Below are 20,559 nucleotides of genomic sequence, written 5' to 3'. Positions count from 1 at the left end.
TATATCAATTATATATACAAGAATGAGATGATAAGTTTCCGGCTTGATAAAGAAAAAAAAGAAAAAAAAAGTTTTTTTAATTTTTTTTTTAATTTTATTTTTCCACACAATCTCCACAAAGATTAATATATTTTTCATAACGATGCTCTAATGCAGTGATAGCAACTTTATAGTGCGATTCGTCGAGCTCCTCAAAATACCCATTTACAGATAACGATGACTAAAATCAACGAATTAAAGTTCGAATTGTATCCCCAACCGTCTTATTCGCCAGATTAGCACCCAGCGACTATCATCTATTTCCTATCAATGTCAAAATATGGCTCGGTGGAAAAAAATTTAAGAACAATGAGGAAGTCAACGCTGTAAATGATTTATGATATAAATATTGTCACTCTGATTCATGATATAAATATCGTCACCGAATTTCTAGCAATTTATAAAGCAATGTTTTATATAAATCCTATTTAGTTGAAAAAGATTTATATTGATTAGAAATAGCGTATCTTGATCATAGCGAATCAAGATTCGAGTGTCTCACGCTTTCGCGGCTACGTGTAATGAATGCGGATAATTGTTGCATTTTTATTTCAGCTGTTGTTAATAGGCATGATTTGCACAAATCGCGCATCAAAGTACTACGTCCATATACGGATACGATCTGTATATCATGCGCGTTTCTATTCGTCTTATATCGCAAATGAATATTACACGAAAACATTTTACAGTTAAAAATACATATCACTCTTTTATTAATATCTCATCTTGCCTTTGTCTTTAATCGAGCGAAAAATAACATTTGTTATTAATATAATAATTCGAAAAATCTTGAATATCGATATATAAGTTATTGTTAAACAATATTTAATGGTAAAGTTATATTTTATAAAAATAAAAATTGTTAGAATTATATCATTAAATTATAATTTAAATGTCGATTATAAAGAAAATATAATTTCATGTGTTTGTATTGTATGTAATGTAATTTCGTGTATTTGTGTAACGTCTAATAGTGAATAAAATGCAAGCTTACCTAAACAACATCGCAGCGCGATTCAAGAAGAAGATGATCGAAGTTTTGATGTTACGTTGCGAGCATAATGCTGCCAATCTGTACTCTTCACAGTTTCAGCCTGGACGACAAGCCACCTGGAAGATATAATAATGCAAAGCTTGAAGAATAATTAAAGAAATCTTACGTATAATAACGGATAAAGTATATATTACAGTCGGATAAAGTATATATTACAAAATTGATTACAGCAAAAACATGTAGACAAAAAGTGATAATATGAGAGATGTGTACGTTTTTTATTCCGGCATTGACGTAATAAAGCATGTTAAAATAGAAGACAAACTTAAATTTGCATATTTGTTATTTTTAAATTTGTATTTATAAGCTGCGTTATATACATATTTATTACGAGAGATTACACAGAGAATATAATCTTTTTTTATTAAGAGAAATATATTTAAAAAAAATATATTATTAGAAATTTTGGATATATTTATAATTAAAAAGTTATTTTCCTAGAAATATATTTTTATATTAGCTATATACATTTTTAATATTATTTTAACGAAAGAAAAATATTGATTTTTTTAAGGCTTTTTAATGTATTAAAATTAATAATATATAATAATATTAATGATAATAATGATATTAATGATATATAAAATTAATGATATATATTGCCAATATAATGTAGTAAATAATATGAGTTTTAAGGAATGTCGCAGAGAAAATTAAACCTACTGTGATCACGTTTATACAGCTGCGAGAATCAGTGGATCTCAAAAAAAATGTGTGGTTGATGCCGCAGATCGTTACATCTACGATTGTGGCGATCGTCGCGATCCGTTATGATCGATAACCGAGGCACGAAGGGATTTTGCGGTCATGGTGCGTCCGAGACAGCATCGTGGAAATAACGGATGCGTAATCTCGTGAACTCGATTTAAACGACCAGATTAAACACACCTGTTTGGCGCGTGTCGCGTCTATCAACGCCACGATATACCGTCTGGCCACTGTAAATATATAATCAGATGCGTAATTGAAGTGACACTCACGGATTCCTAATCGATGGGCTATTGTGAGCCGAATTAAGTCGGCGCACAGGTAACTTTAAAATTTACATTATACGTAACTTGCATATCAAAACATTCTTCAATAGAGTTTATATTGCTTTGTAATTACATTAAATGCGATCGTACATGATGATTTTTTTAAGAATATTAACACATTGGCAGATTGTATCTCAAATCCTTGAACAGAAATGAAATATTATCTTCCATTAATTTCTTATTAATTAGAATCTTGTTCAGTAAAAAAAATAAAATGCTCATTAATATTTCGAAGTCTAATATATGTGATTTAATTAAATTTTGCTAAGAAAAATTATTTCAGCAAAATTTTTGTCAACAAAAAAGTTGTCAAATACGATTATTACTCACGCTTATTAATTATGCTTATTACTCTGTATAATATAATTTAAATAATTGTATTTACATTTTCGAGTAACGCCATGAACTGAGTTACAATTTCATTTAAATAATTTATTTTATCCTAAAATTAATGATTTATGAGTGATATAAGATAGATATAAGAATTTAAACGATTAAATCTCTGACGACGACAATATACAGAATCCAATGTTCAATTTAAATTTAGCCTTTCTATTGCACTATCAGTTCGAATAAAGCAAATCGAACTCAACTTAATTTCGTTACCCGTTTTAAATTATAGTTACATGAATGGAGAATTAAGAAAATAATTCCAAAAACTAAAAAAAAATAAAAATAAAAAAAATTATCCTCCAAAGACATTAAAGCAATTGATTTATAATTCCATATTAAGAAATTTAGTTCTTTTATTATTACTAATCTTTTTTTAAAATCATTATAAAAGAGTATAATGTGGCGAAGTGGATTAAAAATATCCGATTTTGATATTCGTATAAACATTAACCTTATATACTTTATATACATGAACAAGTCGTATATAATATATTATAATAGCGGTGTCTGTAAAGCTGGCTCGACAATCTACGAATTTAAAAAAAATACTAAGAGTTCTGATAGCACTTTTCATAGTTCTACAGTTCTTCATAAAAATTAAAAAGAGTTCCGCATTCCTCATATTAAAAAATCGAAATCGAAAAAATGTCGTGCTAACTTCGCGAATCTAGCACGACACTCTTCCCTCTAAAGTACCAAAACGCATTCAATATTATTATTTTTAGCAAGAGTTCCCGATAGTTCTGTTCAAGTTCAGTCTATATATGCAATTTCAGATCGATATTTCAAAAAATAATAATTTTTAAACAATTTTTAAGATTCTCGCCCAGCACGACATTCTCCCTCTAAAGTACTAAACCGCGTTGAAAATTATTATTTCTAATAACAGTTCTCAATAGTTTAGCCCATATATGCAATTTCTGACCGATATTTCAATAATTAATAATTTTCAATAATTAATAATTAATAATTAATAATTTTTTACGAATTTTTAATGTACTCGATCAGCATGACACTTAGAAAAAATGTGTCGTGCTGATGATTTCCCGTAGTTATAACGGCAGTTCTTAATAACAGTTCTATATAAGTTCTATCTTTTAGAAACATTTTTACGTAGAGTTCCGACCGATTACTATGACTCGTACCGATTATTTGTAAAAAATTATTTAAAAAATAGTAATCGGTTGGAACTCTGCGTAAAAATCTTTTTAAAAGATAAAACTTATATAGAACTGTCCACAACTGCCGTTAAAACTACAAAAAGTCATCAGCATTTTTACGAAGTGTCGTGCTGATTGAGTACATTAAAAATTCATAAAAAATTATTAATTATTGAAATATCGGTCAGAAATTATATATATGGGCTGAACTATCGAGAACTTATTAAAAATAATAATTTTCAACGCGGTTTAGTACTTTAGAGAAAGAATGTCGTGCTGGACGAGAATCTTAAAAATTTTTTAAAAATATTATTTTTTGAAATATCGATCTGAAATTGCATATATAGGCTGAACTTGAACAGAACTGTCGGGAACTCTTGTTAAAAATAATAATATTGAACGCGTTTTGGTATTTTAGAGACAAGAGTATCGTACTAGATTCGCGAAGTCAGCATATTTTTTCAATTTCGATTTTTTAATATAAAGAATGCGGAACTTTTTTTAATTTTTATCAGGAATTGTAGAACTATGAAAAGTGCTATCAGAACTCTTAATATTTTTTTATATAATTCGTGGATTGTCGTGCCAGCTTTACAGATAATAGCGCCTATCGATTATGACATATTCGCCAAAGGAAATATTCCGATGCTTATTTTTGTAGTCATCAATTATATAAAATGCTGGACGCAATCAATTATAAAGAAAAAAAAATATGAAATAAATAAAAAATTATTTAAAAAATATTCCATGAATAAATGTTTCCTTATTATACGAGTATATGGTATATATGTAAAGCAAAAAATATAAATTTAATAAAATCTTCCAATCAAAATAGAAGAATGAGGATATATTGTATATATCTTTTTGTATTTTATCTGTTAATGTTAATTGAAACATTAACGTTCTAAAAAAACTTTGCAATTTTTTCTACAATATTTTCTGGTTTGATATAATGTACAATATAATGTATATTAAACCAGAAAATATTGTAGAAAAAATTGATTTTTATTATATAACATATCATATATATATATGTTATAATAAAATCTGTGATTTTCTCTCATTAGGCAAAAACAGCATCAAAACAATGACTTCAATCAAAAAAATCCAAACGTTATAATAATTGTATAAAAATTTCAATGAGAATATGAAGAAAACATTACATATATGTAAAGCTTTGCTCCAAAAAATTAGATGATTATTTTGCGTTATCATACCCTGAGAAATCAATATAAAATCCTTAAAGAAAATTGCTTCTTAACTACGTGGAGAGGGCTGTGTCAGTTCAAGGTGCAATGAACACAGGAGAGAGATTTCACTATTAGTACACACGGTGCATCGGATAAAAGAGAGGGAGAAAGAGAGAAAGAGAGGAAAAAAGGAGAGAAAGAGGAGGAAAGAAAGGAAAAGAGAGACACAAAGCGAAGTCCAGATATAGACTGGTTACAGGTAATAGTTCGGTAGGTGGTAGTGGTAGCGAGCAGTAGGACCGGTAGGTTTGGTTTACTTCGGGTTTGTGTTGCGGCCAGCCACTCTTCTTCTTCTTCTTCTTCTTCTTCTTCTTCTTCTTCTTCTTCTTCTTCTTCTTCTCCCTGCGACTCTTTTTTCCTCGCATTTTTTTCTTCGTATCGATGTCGCAGCCACCATCATCGTTCTCTTCCTTCTCACAGTCATCTCTCGTCGCCATCTCCTCCTCGTTCATGATCTTCCTCTATCCTTTTTTTCACGGCGCTTCCTTACTCCTGCTTATTTTAACGTCGATAGGGGAGATGCAACAAAGTGCATTCACAAAAATAGCGCCGTGTTAACACATTTGTTGAGTATGTTTGCGCTGACGTTGCCTCGTTTTTCATTTTTCTTATTTTTTTGCACCTGATATTAGATGTGGTTTTTCGAATTGATGAACCTTTTCGTGCTTACGGCTCGACGAAATGCGGTGAGAATGGTCGACACGGTCTTTCTCGAAAGTCTCTTTGTTGCTACCGGCGACTTTGACGGAGGCGTGTCTATGTCGACAGGCTACCATTAAGACGAGTAAATATATTTTTGTGCAATCTAGATGCAATGTAATTCCCGGATTGAGTGCAACTTTTTTTCCGCGGGCCCCATGGTCTGACGATATTATATTACGATAATATATTCATAAAGTTTACTTAACATTATAATTCCCGTACTCGACAGCCTATCAAACGTGAACTCCACACTCTTATTAACATAACCGTTGTTTGAAATTTCATTTATCACTCGATTAAGCCATCCATTTTTAATTAGTACCTTATTAAAAAATATAAAAAAATAATTAAAAATTTTATCTCGAAAAAAAAAAAGGAATATAATATATTTGTACTCCAAGAATGGACTAATCGCTCGCAAATCAAGAATAAAAGCATTGCCACATGATTCGTAGAGCTTGTCATCGTTCAGCGACACGACACACAAAAGCAAACGTCAAGCAAAAGACAACGGAATGACACGTATCACTGGTGCTCACGTGGCTCGCCGACAATTTCCACACAAATGTCAATTGTGTTATTTCGCGGCTGTTTCGCCGAAAAGTGAATTCTATATTCACGACGAAATCTCCGTCATCAAAGATACATTATCCATTATTATATTACGTGTCATTGCGTAATGAGGCATTTACGCTTTTTATGGTAGTCGACTCGTATCCGAGTTATATGTCGTTATAGAACGCGACGAAGCCGTCGAGTCTCGATCCCCGGAGTGGCTCGACCAATTTCGCAAGTGCTCGGATTCCGCTTGTTGCACTGGCAGACATGCTGGCAGCAACGAGCCTTCATGGTGTTAGTGCGTGTCGGATCGCATGTGTGAAAGGCGAGCGTGCGTGAATGCATGTGCATCAAGAGTAGGTAGATAGATAGGTAGAATAAATAGGTAGGTACGAGTATGCCGCCGATCGCACAACGCGGAATTATAATACATCGAAGTTAGGTATGTCGGTTATGTTGCCCAAGTTATGTGCCAAAAAACTCGTACAGTAGCCAAGATTGGCCGAAAAAGTTTGTAGAATAAGGCCGGATAAGTGGAAAAATCCATGGTAAATTTTCCGGGTTTACCGACCCGGATTTTCTTCCAATGGAATAAATTGGCAAAAATTATAAAAATGATTAATACGCGACACTAAAATATATTTTTATGCAAAAAGGAATTTTTAATTTTCAATTAATAAATAATTTTAATTAATTAATTTAATAAGTTAATATAGTGTCTAAAAAAACAAAACCAATAAAATAATTAAAACCATTTTTAATTCAAATTGATATGTAAAATAGATTTTTCAAATAAAAACTTTGAAGATAAATTTTATACTAATTCTTAATTTAAATTTTTGATAATGAGAAAAATGTAATAGTAATAGAATCAAAAATTTTTATCAATATAAATCTGGTTCGCGTTTACCAATTAAAATTTAAAAAAACTAATTTATTTTCTACTTCATTTCTTGATCTGTTACGTTAATTTTATTTTGGATAAAGCTTAAATCAGTAAATATTTTCTCAATTGAGATAAAAATATTTTCTATTTATTTTAACATTTTTAATACAGAAAAGTTTTTGCCGATTTTTATCACTGTTTTTGATTTTATCCAAAAAGTATGGAATTTTGCCAACCCTAATGATAATACTCTGTAATTTCCTCTAATCCTTATTTGCGTTTAATTTTAATTTTAACGCAATATACGTTATAAAGAAGCTGAAGAAAATCTTTTATATTAATCATCATGATTACAATTTTGACACGCTATTAAGGTTTACATCGAATATAAAAAAATCAATTATACTTCTTGCACCAAGCGCATTTAAATTATTCTCGTATAATATTATCCTGAACTTTATTATCACTGTTCATTCTAAATTTCGCTAAAACCGCAAGACCGCATCGAGGGCTTTTATTTTCCGTACACGATGCCGGACGCATTCGTCGATGCAATCGCATGATCGGTCACAGAGGCGTTTCGTAACGTTTCATCTCGATAAAAATCCGCGCTGGTGTAACACGACGAAGGGCCCGGGCCCGAGTAGCGCGAGCTCGCGGGGGCCTGAGACTCGTCCATCGCGCGGAAAACTGGTTCTAACGGAGTTTTATACCGAACCGACCAACGGTGGACCAGTTTTGCAGCCGTCAATGAAGCGCACTGTACGTGTCGCGCGAATGCACTGCGTAAAGAAGGGGGGAGGAAGGGGGGTCCGGGGCATGCAGCATCCGAGGCGAGTGCCAGTCATTGGCCGACCGGCCAATCGCGTCACGTATCGGGAGAAGACGACCACCGATCATCAGTCGAGTGATTCGCCGTGTATAGTTAGTCAATAAATATATATATATATATATATATATATATATATATATATAATATATAATATATAATATATCTTTCTCTTTCTCTTCTTCTTATTTCCGTTATTATTTTATTAGATAATCTGTCTATTTTAATCTCTTTAGTTCTTTTTTCCCTTCTATATGAACTAGGATTATTTTGCATTAGTATTGTTGAGCATTGCCGAAAAAAGAATAATAGGTTCGTCACGATTGATTATTTGCGAATATTATAACAAAGTAATGAAAATAAGGTTTCGCATGCATTGTCAAGAATTCAGAAAAAATATAGATAATATTTAGAAAAAAATACATTTATATATTACACTTTCTAAATATATTTTCTTTTTATTCTTTTATTATTTTGTTATTAAATATATAATCCATTCTATCTTATTTATAAACTGATACCCATTTATATATATAATATATAATTCTATTTATAGATTTTGCATTTGTATAATGTTCAATGTTAAATCCTTAATGCCTGCAATAGATACAAAACGATATGTATGTGTTTACTTTTACTTTGCATACGTCACACGTTGGTTCTTATGCCTTTTGACTACGTTGATAAAATGTGAATCCGTTATTTTTTCCACACTATGCGAGCTGACTAAAATGTAAAATATTAAAATATCGATATTTTTTTATGTAAAATTGTATCTTGTACACGCATTTCTCTAATTTTGTGTGCATCTTACTTTTTTTGTTCAAATACGTATTTTTAAAGAATCATGCAATGAATTCCAGAATATAAACAAATCGCTACGTATGTGTGTATGCATATCGACTAATGCATACGCGCTCGCGTGATTCTCCGCGTCGCTCCTCTCCGCGGACCTCTTCAAGATTGTTCCCTTCCATTCGCGCGCGTGAGGCCCCCTTCTCATCTCCCTCGCTCCTTCCTATCGGTCTCTCCTCATTGCAAAGTGCCGTAATATTCTCCTCGACCGGAGTTATTTTCGTCGCGCTCACCCAACCGACTCTCCCGAGGCGGCATTGCACGGCTTACTAACTCTCTGCGCATTGTCTTGAGACCCCTGCTGCTGGATCGAGAGTAACTGGATTTCCAGGCTATCAAGGCGATCGTCGGCGATTTCTTGTTGTTTTCTCGTTTCACATTTTCGTCGTCGATTTCGTGAGTGTATCATAAGTAATTAGATATTAAATAAAAACGCGAAAATATACATATGCCTTCTTCGGGTAAAGATTTATTCAGCTGTTTACTTTCAGAGATCTGTCAGATAACATTGTTAAAGTAGATTTTCAAATGTAATAAATAGCAATTAATAAGTATTTATTCCCGATAGCAATATACAATTAAATTATTAATCATATATATAAGATAATTTTAAATGATTTATGTATAATAATATTCGGTTTTTTTACACATTTTTCATCAAAGGAGAAATTTAGCGAATAAAAGTTTTTTAATTGAAGAATGAAAGTTCATTTGCGCGTTTTTGTCTTCATCAGCATTCCGCTTTTCTGTTCGTTGTTCTCTTCCGTATGCGCTATATTTCTGACTGGTTTCTTGTCGATCAACATCCAAGGCCATCCCTTTTTATTCGGACAAAGAAGCGCAACATCCATTCATCTTGTCATTTCGAACGGATTGCTGCGGGTCGATCCCAGCCACCATGACAAATTTTGAAGCGAACGAATCATATATGACGCGAGTTATTGGAAAATGTAACTCTCGAACAATCTGTGAGTCATGTAATAGCTAACTATTACGTTTTTCAATGCAATAATATTTCAAGTTAAAATCTCAAACGAAGAGTATGGATTATTAGCGATTAATAAATTTGATTAAACTTTTTATTTTATCTTTAATTTAGAGAGATTTTATAGAAAATCTGTCCAGTGATTGTTTCTATTTTATTTGTCGTATTTCATAAATATATATATATATATATATATATATATATATATATTTCTCTTTCTCATGACTGTAAAACTGTGGACGGAGCGTTATCACGTTTAGTCCACTCACGAAAAGAAATAAATGTTTTAAATTTATTTTAATAGTTTGAAAAAAAATAATTTAATAGCGAAATTCCACGCTAATGATGAGAATTTAAAAGTTGCACGCGAAAATACCTTTCACATCCATAAAGTGTAACTGCTCGTGACCTACGTGTCATATGCAACATCGATTGCAACGGCTATAAATGATCGTTGAAAATACGCAACGCCTACTAAATGGAAAAGTTTTGTCGCTAAAAAATGGCCGTATCTCACGGTCTTTTATATGCTCATATCTCATCGAACCCGCGGCGAACCATACGCAATTATGTAATTATAACGTAAATCAAGAAAGGGAATATTTACTGCCATAATATATTGGTAGATTCCTTCTCAAGCACATCATATGAAAAAGCGTGGAAAATATCAAACTTGCTTTTAAAACTCGTTTTCATTTGTACCTTATGCAAAGATTTTATATTTCAATATTAAAAACCCGAGTGTACCTCGTATTCTTGATTTAAAAAAAAACGAAAGATATATTATTTACATCTGGTGTATCCAGAAGATAATTGCTCTGGTTCGCGAACAGTGAGAATTAAATACATCTGCAACTCTTTAATCACATGGCCTAAATGAAAGGAACATCATGATCTGCCGAGACAACCGTATTCGTAATCATGTATATGGTAAATGCATCGTTGTCAAGTACGTGTGAGTGGCACTCGTTACTTAATGCTTGCTTATATGTGGCATATTAACTTGTCAGTCATTACTCAACTGCCCTTACGATTACACATGGCGGTAACTTTGAGTTTTCATATCATCGTGCAAGGTGAAATTGTGGCTTCGCGATATTTGTCGCAAAATAACAAATCTCCTCAGTCTCTTTTTAATTGTTTAATATTATAATTAATAATTGAATAGAAAACGTTTGATATCGATATTACACTGAGAAACAAATAACGTTGAATCAACAACATCAGTGCAAATCAAATTTATTTTATTAATTCAATAACATTATTAAATCAATATATTCATTTGACTAATAATGTTATTGAATTAATATAAAATAAATTCCAATTGCACTGATATTATTGGTGCAATATCTTTTTTTCAGTACACGTTTATCTATTTACTATTTGACAATAGGTAAAATATGTACGATTATCCAACGAAAATTAGTTTTACAAATTACTGATTTTCGCATAAAGCGAATCTTCTGTCATTTGTGCCATTTTGCCATTTCACGCGCTCATAGGAGATGTAAACGCCGGAAAAGTAACGAGATGCAAATAAGCCTCGTGTATATAAAACCGTTGTTTTGGTGCACGATGGTACAAACACACGTGTCGTTGCGACATTGCGGTATCAAACGCGAATACTAAGCGATGAAAGTCGTGCATAACGAATAATATGCAATTCAATAACGATTTATAATTTTTCCCTTCATTCTTTTTTCCGTGGTACATCTTGCAGATACACCGATTTTATACTACTGATATATTTTAGTTCCCCTCAACGTCGAATTGCGCGTAAAAGGAATGAAGAACACATATCTTTCATTCCACACGTGCACTACGCTCATAAATATCGTTTTCAAAGCTAGTGTCCGCCTCAACATTCCGACGTATACGCATATATAATAAAAAAAAAGAAAAGAAAAATATACTTTTAGACAAATTCCTTCGACTGTCTGTCTGAATTCGAATTCCCATTTGCGTTACATGCGTGCAGCCAAAGTACATTTACCGATTTATTCAAATATCAAGAAATAATACACGTTATTGATAGATAGAGAACCTCTGACGTCTGCGGTCACGCTCGTAATATTATAATCACCCGTGATTTATCCAGTTGAAATTGCGATTTATAGTAGTCGACGAGAATACATATTAAACGTTTCTGTTACACCACGTTATTATTAAGTTGAGAAGCACTGTTCGCGGTCATTCTCGTAATATTGTAATATGCGCATGATTTATTTCGTTTGACGCGGAAATTTCTCATAATTAAAAATCGAGATATATTTATCAAATTATCGAAATATATTATTCAAATTTTACTAATATAATATTGACGAATTGTATAACTAGCTTTATTCATGATGCTAATATTGTTATACACACGTGGTTTATGCTTAAAATAGAAATTTCTGATAATTTGTAAAATTTTTTTTAACGTTAGAAAAAATTACGAAATATTATCTCTAGATAATGTTATAATATATAAATTATATTTTACTTGGAAACAAATTTTAGGAAATAAGTTGATAGAAAATTGTCTCTGAACGTATATGAGGTATTCTTACAGAAAAATGTCAAAATTTGAAATCAAATTTAACAAAAGTTTCAATGTTTATCAATTCTAAAAATTAAATTTGGAAATTTTTTTTCTAACATTAGAAAATGAAATAATGTTAATATTGATATTATAAATATATTTAATATCGATATTATTAATACATTGAGAGGCACTGTCCGCAATTATGTTCACACTAGTGTATTGATACGCGTGATTGATTTCCATTGAAATTAACTATGAAAAGCGAGAAGAATTTAATTTGCACAGACAAGTGCATGATTCGACTCTAAATAAGCACAGCATGCGGATTCCATACTTCGTTGGTCACTGGATGGGAATAACACAGGTTAATCGGGTAATCTAACGTTCAAGCTATGAATGCGGCTAATTATGGCTGTTAACCACTTAACTTGATTCATTAATTAGAAAGCACGTTTTTTTTTCTCGGTCATGCGTCACGCCTGAAAAGATTGATTGCCGGTTGCGCATTTTCGACTCAGCTTTGGTTGATTACATCGTACATAAACTGCTGGATTGCGTAAATTTTATTTTTAATAAAAAAATCACGTCTATTTCGCACATCTTAATTATATAAATCTTAATTATATTACGTAAACAAAAAAATTTTTCGCATATTTATGTTGTCTATATTCGTCTTTCAATTAAATAAACGGATAAAATAGTATTTATATTTTTGTAAAATAGTATTTATATTTTTGTTTAAAGAAACTCGAACAAGCTTGTGTAATAAATTTATATCATCTAACAATAAGAATGAGATTTAAATGCCATTTTATTGCAAGAGATTAGGAGAATATCGAGACATTTCGCAAATAAATTTCACAACTCTTTCTAAAACACAAATTTTCCCATTGATGTTATTTTCCGCAACTATCACATTTCGCATCACTCCGAAATCGTTGACAAGAGAACAACGTCATCGCGCAAATAAACACACGCGTACATGCATGTGTGTGTTTACACGTATGTTAAAAATCAACGATCACCGGTATCGAGCAATTTGACTGGTCAAACGAGCCGTCTGCCACTCTTCCGTTTCGTTCTCCCTCTACGAAACATTCTTTAAAAATAGTACACAGAAAGAAAACTATTGTTGTCTGACCGGAGAATATTTATCGTAACAACCTTTGATCCGCGACACAAGCGAAATTGATTTTCTCGAGACTTTCGAGCGGTCGTTTCCTTGGATAAATTGGAATTGTCATTCCACTACAAACTAAATATTATTTTGCAATTTCTAATAAATCCAAATTGGCATAATTCGAAATTTAACAAGGATCAGAAAAATAAAATATAAAGTAAACGTAATAATTGGTCCAAATGATAAATCAATAATAATAATAATAATAATAATAATAATAATAATAATAATAAGGAAGACTATTTTAAGACCAATTAAATAATTTTTTTTTAAACATTTGTGTTTTTAGAAATTGATTTTAAAAAAAATTATAGATCTATAAAACACACAATACCACCTGCGCTTTTCTTGGTCTTAAAATAGCCTTCCTTATAATTATTTATATAATTCCAAATATCCGAACAATCTAATTATTCGAAGGCGAAAATAATTCACGATCCGATTAATCGACGTTAAGAAGCGAACACGAGCAACGAATCGCAACACGATAGTCGCAGTTTTCAGGATAACGTGCACCTGAAGCGTAAAGCCTCGTCAATTTACAACCGCGACAAGGATGGAAACGGATAAAAACAGAGGATAAACAGAGATACGCGCGTTCATAATCGCAGCGTCGGGAGTAAATAACAGGCGAGGACAATACGCGAGGTTTATCGCGCGGCGCGTATTAATGAGTTTGTTTTCGAGCGCGTCGCAACTCTCTCGGAGCGGCATCGCCGGCGCGATTCGACCCTTTTTTTTCGACGTTTGTTACGCGCGCCGGAATTTATTAAGGTACGCGGAGGAATTTATGCACGGTCGGTCTCAATGGCCGACGACGATCCACGCTGCGTCAGAGGCGTATTCCGGATGTTAATGAAGTTCCGCGATTGTTTCCCGCGTCCTTTTTACGAGAAAAAAAAGATAAGACTGATCGTGAGTCACAGAGAGATCGGTGCAACTGTAGGTAGGTAGGTAGGTAGGTAGGTAGGTAGGTAGGTAGGTAGGTAGGTAGGTAGGTAGGTAGGTAGGTAGGTAGGTAGGTAGGTAGGTAGACAGGTAGACAGGTAGGCAGGCAGGCAGGCAGGCAGGCAAGCAGGCAGGCAGGCAGGCAGGTAGGTAGGTAGGTAGGTAGGTAGGTAGGTTGGTAGGTAGATAGGTAGGTAGGTAGGTAGATAGGTAGGTAGGTAGGTTAGGTAGGTAGGCAGGCAGGTACCACCACCACGTGCGTGAAAGGTTCCGAGAAAAATCGGTCTTCCGCGAATCCGCCCGCGGTTGCGGCGGACAACAAAGGCCGTGACGATATCTGTACCTCGAAACACAAGCGAAGAAAGTAACGCGTGTACCTTGTGATGGTTTACGCTCTTTGAGATATCGCTTTGCGTAGAATTTCGTTGTAATCAAGAGAGGGGGGTTCGCCTGATTCGTAATTATATACGAGCTGTTCTAAAATAAATTCTGTTGTTCGAATATACTATTTGATTATTCGCTGAAATTAATTCCCTTAGAAATGCATTTTATGTATCTCGCACGCTATACAAACTAAACGACGAAGAGATCATGTTATGAGCTGAAGATTAAAAAAAAATAATGTTACATAAAACTGCAACGTGCGTGATTACAAGTGATCGAAGATTTAAACAATTTTAGAAAAAAAATGTAAAATGGAATATATTAGATGTATAAAATATGTAATCACATCAAAGTAAGATTTAAGTGCATTTTAATTTTATGTAATTGCCATCATAACATGATTATTCACAAGAGTAATAAATGGCTTGATCAAATAACGAAGTATATTTAATTGATGAAGTGTTTACCGTGTTCTCAATACCTAATTTTTACGACTAAGCAGATGGCTTAGTCAGCCCGGATTATTTCTCGTAGTCTGCTTGAGCATCGCCCATGAATCATGCAATTAAACGGCCGTCATCCTGTCTATTTCGATATTACATTTCTGGCACTTTATAATATATACATAGCTTTGAATCGAATTTATTACTACGATTTATATTAAGAAAGTCATTATGAGTGTCATTTAGTTATCTAAATATTGGATAACAGTTTACAATATGTGTGTGTGTGTAAAAAATGTTCAGAAATTAAAATACATATTTTTATTAATTAATATACGTTAAATTGAAGAAAAAATGCATAATAAATGCAATTCTAAAAATTCATCTTATCAGTCTTATGTCAATTTTTGGTTCTGATAATAAATATGACTTGCTAATTTCTGTTCATTGCTATAGGTAAGCAAAGGATTATCTTATCATTTTGCTTCAATAAACATTAAACATTATTAGGCAGTATTTAAAGCAAACTTTTGATGAAAGGTGAATAGACGTCTGGTTAATCGTCTGCAATTCCTCTTCCTCTCCTCCCCTTCCCCTCCCTCCCCCTTCATTCCTCTTTGGATTTAAATATACTTAAACACATCTCTCTTATGAAAAGATCATTAAAAATTCAATGTATCGAAAAATATTACATGAAACTTACAACAGCGAATAGGAAATTCTAATCAATGTAAATAAGATCAATAACTTTCAAAAGTATGCGCAAGATTCTGAGAAAAACATGTAAAAAGTGTGTAGGAATAAAAAAAAAAATATTTGAAACATCTTTTGTAAACATCAGAGTAAAAGTATGACTAGATAATCCTTTGTTTACACATATCTGACAGCAATAAATTAGAACACATCTTATATTGCAAACCGAAATATAATTTTTACACATACATGCATGTATTTTCTGTCCCTCCTTTCTTTCTCAATATATAAATTAAGACACATATATAATATTCTTCTCCTCTTTCTCTCTCTCAGCTATTAAAGTTAGAGCGTATAATATTGTGAGAACTAGGAAGCAACACGAAACATTAAATTGTTACGTTATATAATTTCCATTCCTTTATTTCAATACAGTTTTTCTAAACTTTTTTTATCAACAATGTTATCACGTGACAGTTTACATGTCGACACGTGTGATCTACATTGTTTCATTCGTTTCACGTGCTTTCGGAACAATACGAGGTTGTATACAATCTTAAAAAAAGAACAAGAAATTTGTGTAATAAGTCGAGAAATATTTAGGATAGGAAAACACCGTTTGAATGGTCCTCAGAGTTTCCGAATCTCTCATAAATATTTTGCATCTTCGATCTGGCATTTATCCCGGTAACGTGGTAACGTCACAAAAGCCACGTGCGTAAAATAAACAGATATAAGTCCAGCACTCGCGCACATTCTCCTCTCTATTTAGTGCTAAATATGAAATATTATAATCCATCGACGATACATCAAATTTGCATGCTTTGTGCCAAAGTTTAACGCCAGAGGAGAATAGCCGTCATTTTTAGCGTCGAATGCAGAGCCCGCGAAACGTTCTAGGAAGATTTCGGTATTTGTTTTCCTCTCTTCCATAACTTTAATAAAGAGTAACGCGCGATAAGATAAACCGAGTACGTGTTTCCGATACTGAAATAGGGAACGGCTCGTTTATCGTTTCGTCCGAGTCTGTAGCTTGACGAGAAGCGGGTCGAAAAAGCGCTATCGCGGGGAGAATTTTTTATCCGCTCTCTTCAGGATCCGCCGCCGCGATCACGATAGCCGAATATCGCGAACGCTTCCCAGATCGCCCGATCTAACGATCGAAAATGTGACACGCGCGCGGGAATATTTCTCGCAGGAATTTCCGCGTCTCGGCGCTCGTCCAATCGCGTATTCGCGTCCCGCTCTTTCCGCGCGACTCGCCGAGAGAGAGAGAAAGAGAGACAAAGAGAGAGAGAGATGACGTGCGAGGAGCGAGACAGGCAGGATAGAAAAAGATGGAGCGCGAGAAGACGGCGAGAAGAGAAAAAAGAAAGGGAGGAAGGATTTTTCTCTTACCTGCGACTCGTGGCCGTGTCCAGCATGGTAATCCGGTCCTGCGCGGTTGGATGGTGCCGGGTTATCTCGACATCCCCGCGAGAAGATTCCTCGACGATCGAATCGAATCGTAGTCGCGAGTCGGAGAACTTTCCACCGGATCGCTTCTTCGCACTGTCCCCCCTCTCTCGCTTCGCGAGGGGGATATATCCCGGGCAAAAGTCGCACGAGACCTCGCGAGGTTAACTGATCCCCGCGCGCGGCGGTAACCGGAGAGAGCGACGACCGTAAGGACGGAAAACGAGATCACACTTCACTATTGCAAGTTAGCTGTTAGAATCCGAGGGCGAATGCGCGAGCGCGCACTCGAGATCGGGAACGCGGAAGGACGCCCGTGTAGCTGTAGCGCGACGCACCACTAACGCATAGAGAGAGAGAGGGAGAGAGAAGCGCGCGCGCGCATCCGCTTCTCTCCTTTCCTTTTTCCGGGACTTTCGAAAACTCCGCGAGCGAGAAAGAGACACTTAGGCGAGCGCGTGCGGCATCGTGCGAATGATAAGACACGAAGCGCGAATAAGTCGATCGCGCGTAAACGTTGATCACAGAGAGAAAGAGAAGAGAGAGTAAGAGAAGACACGGGCGTAACTGATTCGCCGCTACCTTCTCCGCGTACTCGACTTTGGGCGCGCGATTCGCTCTCTCGCCGCGACGATCGCTCGCACTCGCGATTCGCTACTCTGACGCGCACAACCACACGTAAGCAAGGCCCGCAACACACTGAGCGGACGCGGCGCAACGACGGTCCCGGTGGGGCCTTTAGTGCCGGCACTCGCTGTGAGGGGGCGCCACCGCGGCGGCGCGCAGGTCGATCGCGATCGCCGAATGGCGCGCGCACGTCTTCGAAAAATCAACTCGTTCGCGCGTGATCGATGGCGATCGTTTCTTTCAACGCGACGTGCTCCGGATGATCCCACGGGATGATTGTTACATTGGACTATCGATGATCTCTCGCCTCGATTTCCTGGATCTCGATAGAGGTAAGGGTAGAATTAAGCCTGATTATAATTGGTATGAAAACGGAACGAGACTCGTTTTCACTCGCTACCATGAACTATTTCGAGCGAATCCGGACAAACTGATTGCTTATTGTGAAGTGACGGAAATATTTTTGATATTATATAATTGTGCGGATGCGATATGCTACCGATAATCCTTCCGGTATAATCTTATCGAAGGAAAAAGTTTCTTGTTTCATTTTATTTATAGTTTGGCGAGTACAGCATGAATACATGCGCGAAAGATCTTACGAGAACATAGATACTTATTGAAAATTCGCAAGCTCGTAATGTTTAAAAATTTCTAGTTATCGCAATGTTCCTAGATTTGAAACGATAATATGAGATGATCGCTAATTAATATGATTGAAGCGTAATTCTGGAAATTTTCATGACCGATACAAAAAAATTAATTATGTAACATTAATTATTGTTAGAAATATATATATCGCATGTAACATACACATCTCTCAAATACAATTAGAACTAATTGATACAATCTTACAGTTTTAGCAATTCTCATAATATTTTTATTAAAAATAATTTTTTATATTTTAACCCTTGCATTTTGCATCTAAGATAAAAACAAACTTTTTAAAAAAATGTCAGGTTATACATATATATATATATATATATATATATATATATATATTTACACAGATACACACTTCGATGCAACAGTACAGAGTTTAATTTTGTTTGTCAGTTAAATTTGCATGAAAAATCTTTCGTTCATAAAAAGTTGCGTGAATTCAAACACGTAAGCCATGGGATCATATAACGAGCACTTTGTCTAGAGATTCGGTAACCTTCAAGCACGGTATTAAATGTAAATGACGTTCAAGATTGTTATTTTTTTCAATGCGATTTAACGCGCTCGATAATTTGTTGTGTGCACAGTAATTCAAGCAAATTTGGTGATTAGCATGATCAATTTACATTTATCTGTATTCGAATTTACATACAAAATAAGCTACGATCTAGTCTAGAGAAATGAATTTAATTTGATAATTTACGAATTTAATTTTGATTTTATAAATTACGAATTTAATTTTTATATTAAGGGAAATGAACTTAATTTTATATTAAAAATAAAATATTTGTTTTCCATTTAAATATTAAAATGTTATTGCAATTTGATGTGAGTGAGAAAACTTTATTTATGTTACAACTCTCTTCTCTCTCTCTCTCTTTCTCTCCCTCCCCCTCTCTCAGTGCAATAACATTTTAATACTTAAACAGAAAACAAATATTTTATTTTTAATATAAAATTAAGTTCATTTCTCTTAATATGAAAATTAAATTCGTAAGAAAAATGTATATACATATATAATAAAAATAACTATGCATATATTATCTATATATATACATTAATTGTTTTCATACAATATATATATCGCGATAATTTTGTTTCTCTTTATTTCTTTATATACTATATATTGTGTGTATTTTATGAAATGTCATTCAATAGCGAACAATTTATATCATATGCGACTTCTTATGACGACACGCGCGGTATATGAAGTATTTCATCACACGCTCTTGCGCCGTGCGGTCATATTGAGGATATTTTTAGAGACTTCTGCTTATCGTTCGCAGCGTGGTTATCATCATTTTTGCGCTTTTCAGTACTTTTTTGTATGTTTCACGAATTTTTTGTTTGTATATTGACTGTCGCTTTTGTTTATTCGCGCGTTTTGTATGTAAATAGAAAATGTACGAAAAACCTCGTCGCTCACAATATCATGCCTACCTCACATTCTCGTAATAATATATAGTAATTGAAAATAAAATAGGTAAAAATAAATAACAATCACATTGATAGAGCAAGCATTATAAATAATCGTGTTAAAACACAGCTTTTTTAAAACGAATTAGAGCAATAATTAAAGAAATAGAATATTTGTAATATAAAACTAGGAAATTTATTTTCCTACAATAATATTTCAATAACGCGATGATATTTTTCGCAAACGTAAAACTAAATAGAATTGATTTTCAACTCGTGTTCGCATATGTATGAGCAAGAATACCTGTAAATCGTGTGACATATTCGGCGACAAGCACGTACGTCGCCAACGCTCATTTACACCCTAATTGTTTGCAAATCCATAGTCTGCTGTAATCTTATTTACGAGTCGCAGTTAAACAGCCTAACGTTATTTGCTCAAGTTCCGTCGAGAGCGCGAGACACTTTGCTTTCCGGG

The 20,559-nt window shown here is 33.9% G+C and overlaps 1 protein-coding gene and 1 long non-coding RNA gene across 3 annotated transcripts in view; one reads left to right on the top strand and one right to left on the bottom strand.

Annotated features, from left to right (window-relative positions):
* LOC105250113 (receptor-type guanylate cyclase Gyc76C) overlaps positions 1-18,067 on the bottom strand; it is a 70,548-nt gene extending 52,481 nt beyond the window's left edge. Inside the window, exons 1-2 of the mRNA XM_011256050.2 lie at positions 17,319-18,067; positions 1,034-1,149 (exon numbers count right to left, since the gene is read on the bottom strand). The gene's annotated coding sequence lies outside the window, so the exon portion shown is untranslated. The remainder of the gene's footprint in view (positions 1-1,033; positions 1,150-17,318) is intronic.
* Positions 18,068-18,141: 74 nt separating this feature from the next.
* Positions 18,142-20,559, top strand: part of LOC112639666 — a 57,907-nt gene continuing 55,489 nt past the window's right edge. For both annotated transcript variants that reach the window (XR_003123619.1, XR_003123620.1), the window contains exon 1: positions 18,142-18,334. This is a non-coding gene — a long non-coding RNA (uncharacterized LOC112639666). The remainder of the gene's footprint in view (positions 18,335-20,559) is intronic.

Source organism: Camponotus floridanus, unplaced genomic scaffold, assembly GCF_003227725.1.
Source record: "Camponotus floridanus strain SB8 unplaced genomic scaffold, Cflo_v7.5 scaffold80, whole genome shotgun sequence".
In the NCBI taxonomy this organism is placed as follows: domain Eukaryota; kingdom Metazoa; phylum Arthropoda; class Insecta; order Hymenoptera; family Formicidae; genus Camponotus; species Camponotus floridanus.
Note: the sequence above shows the minus strand (reverse complement) of the source record. Positions and strands in the feature narration are given on the sequence as shown.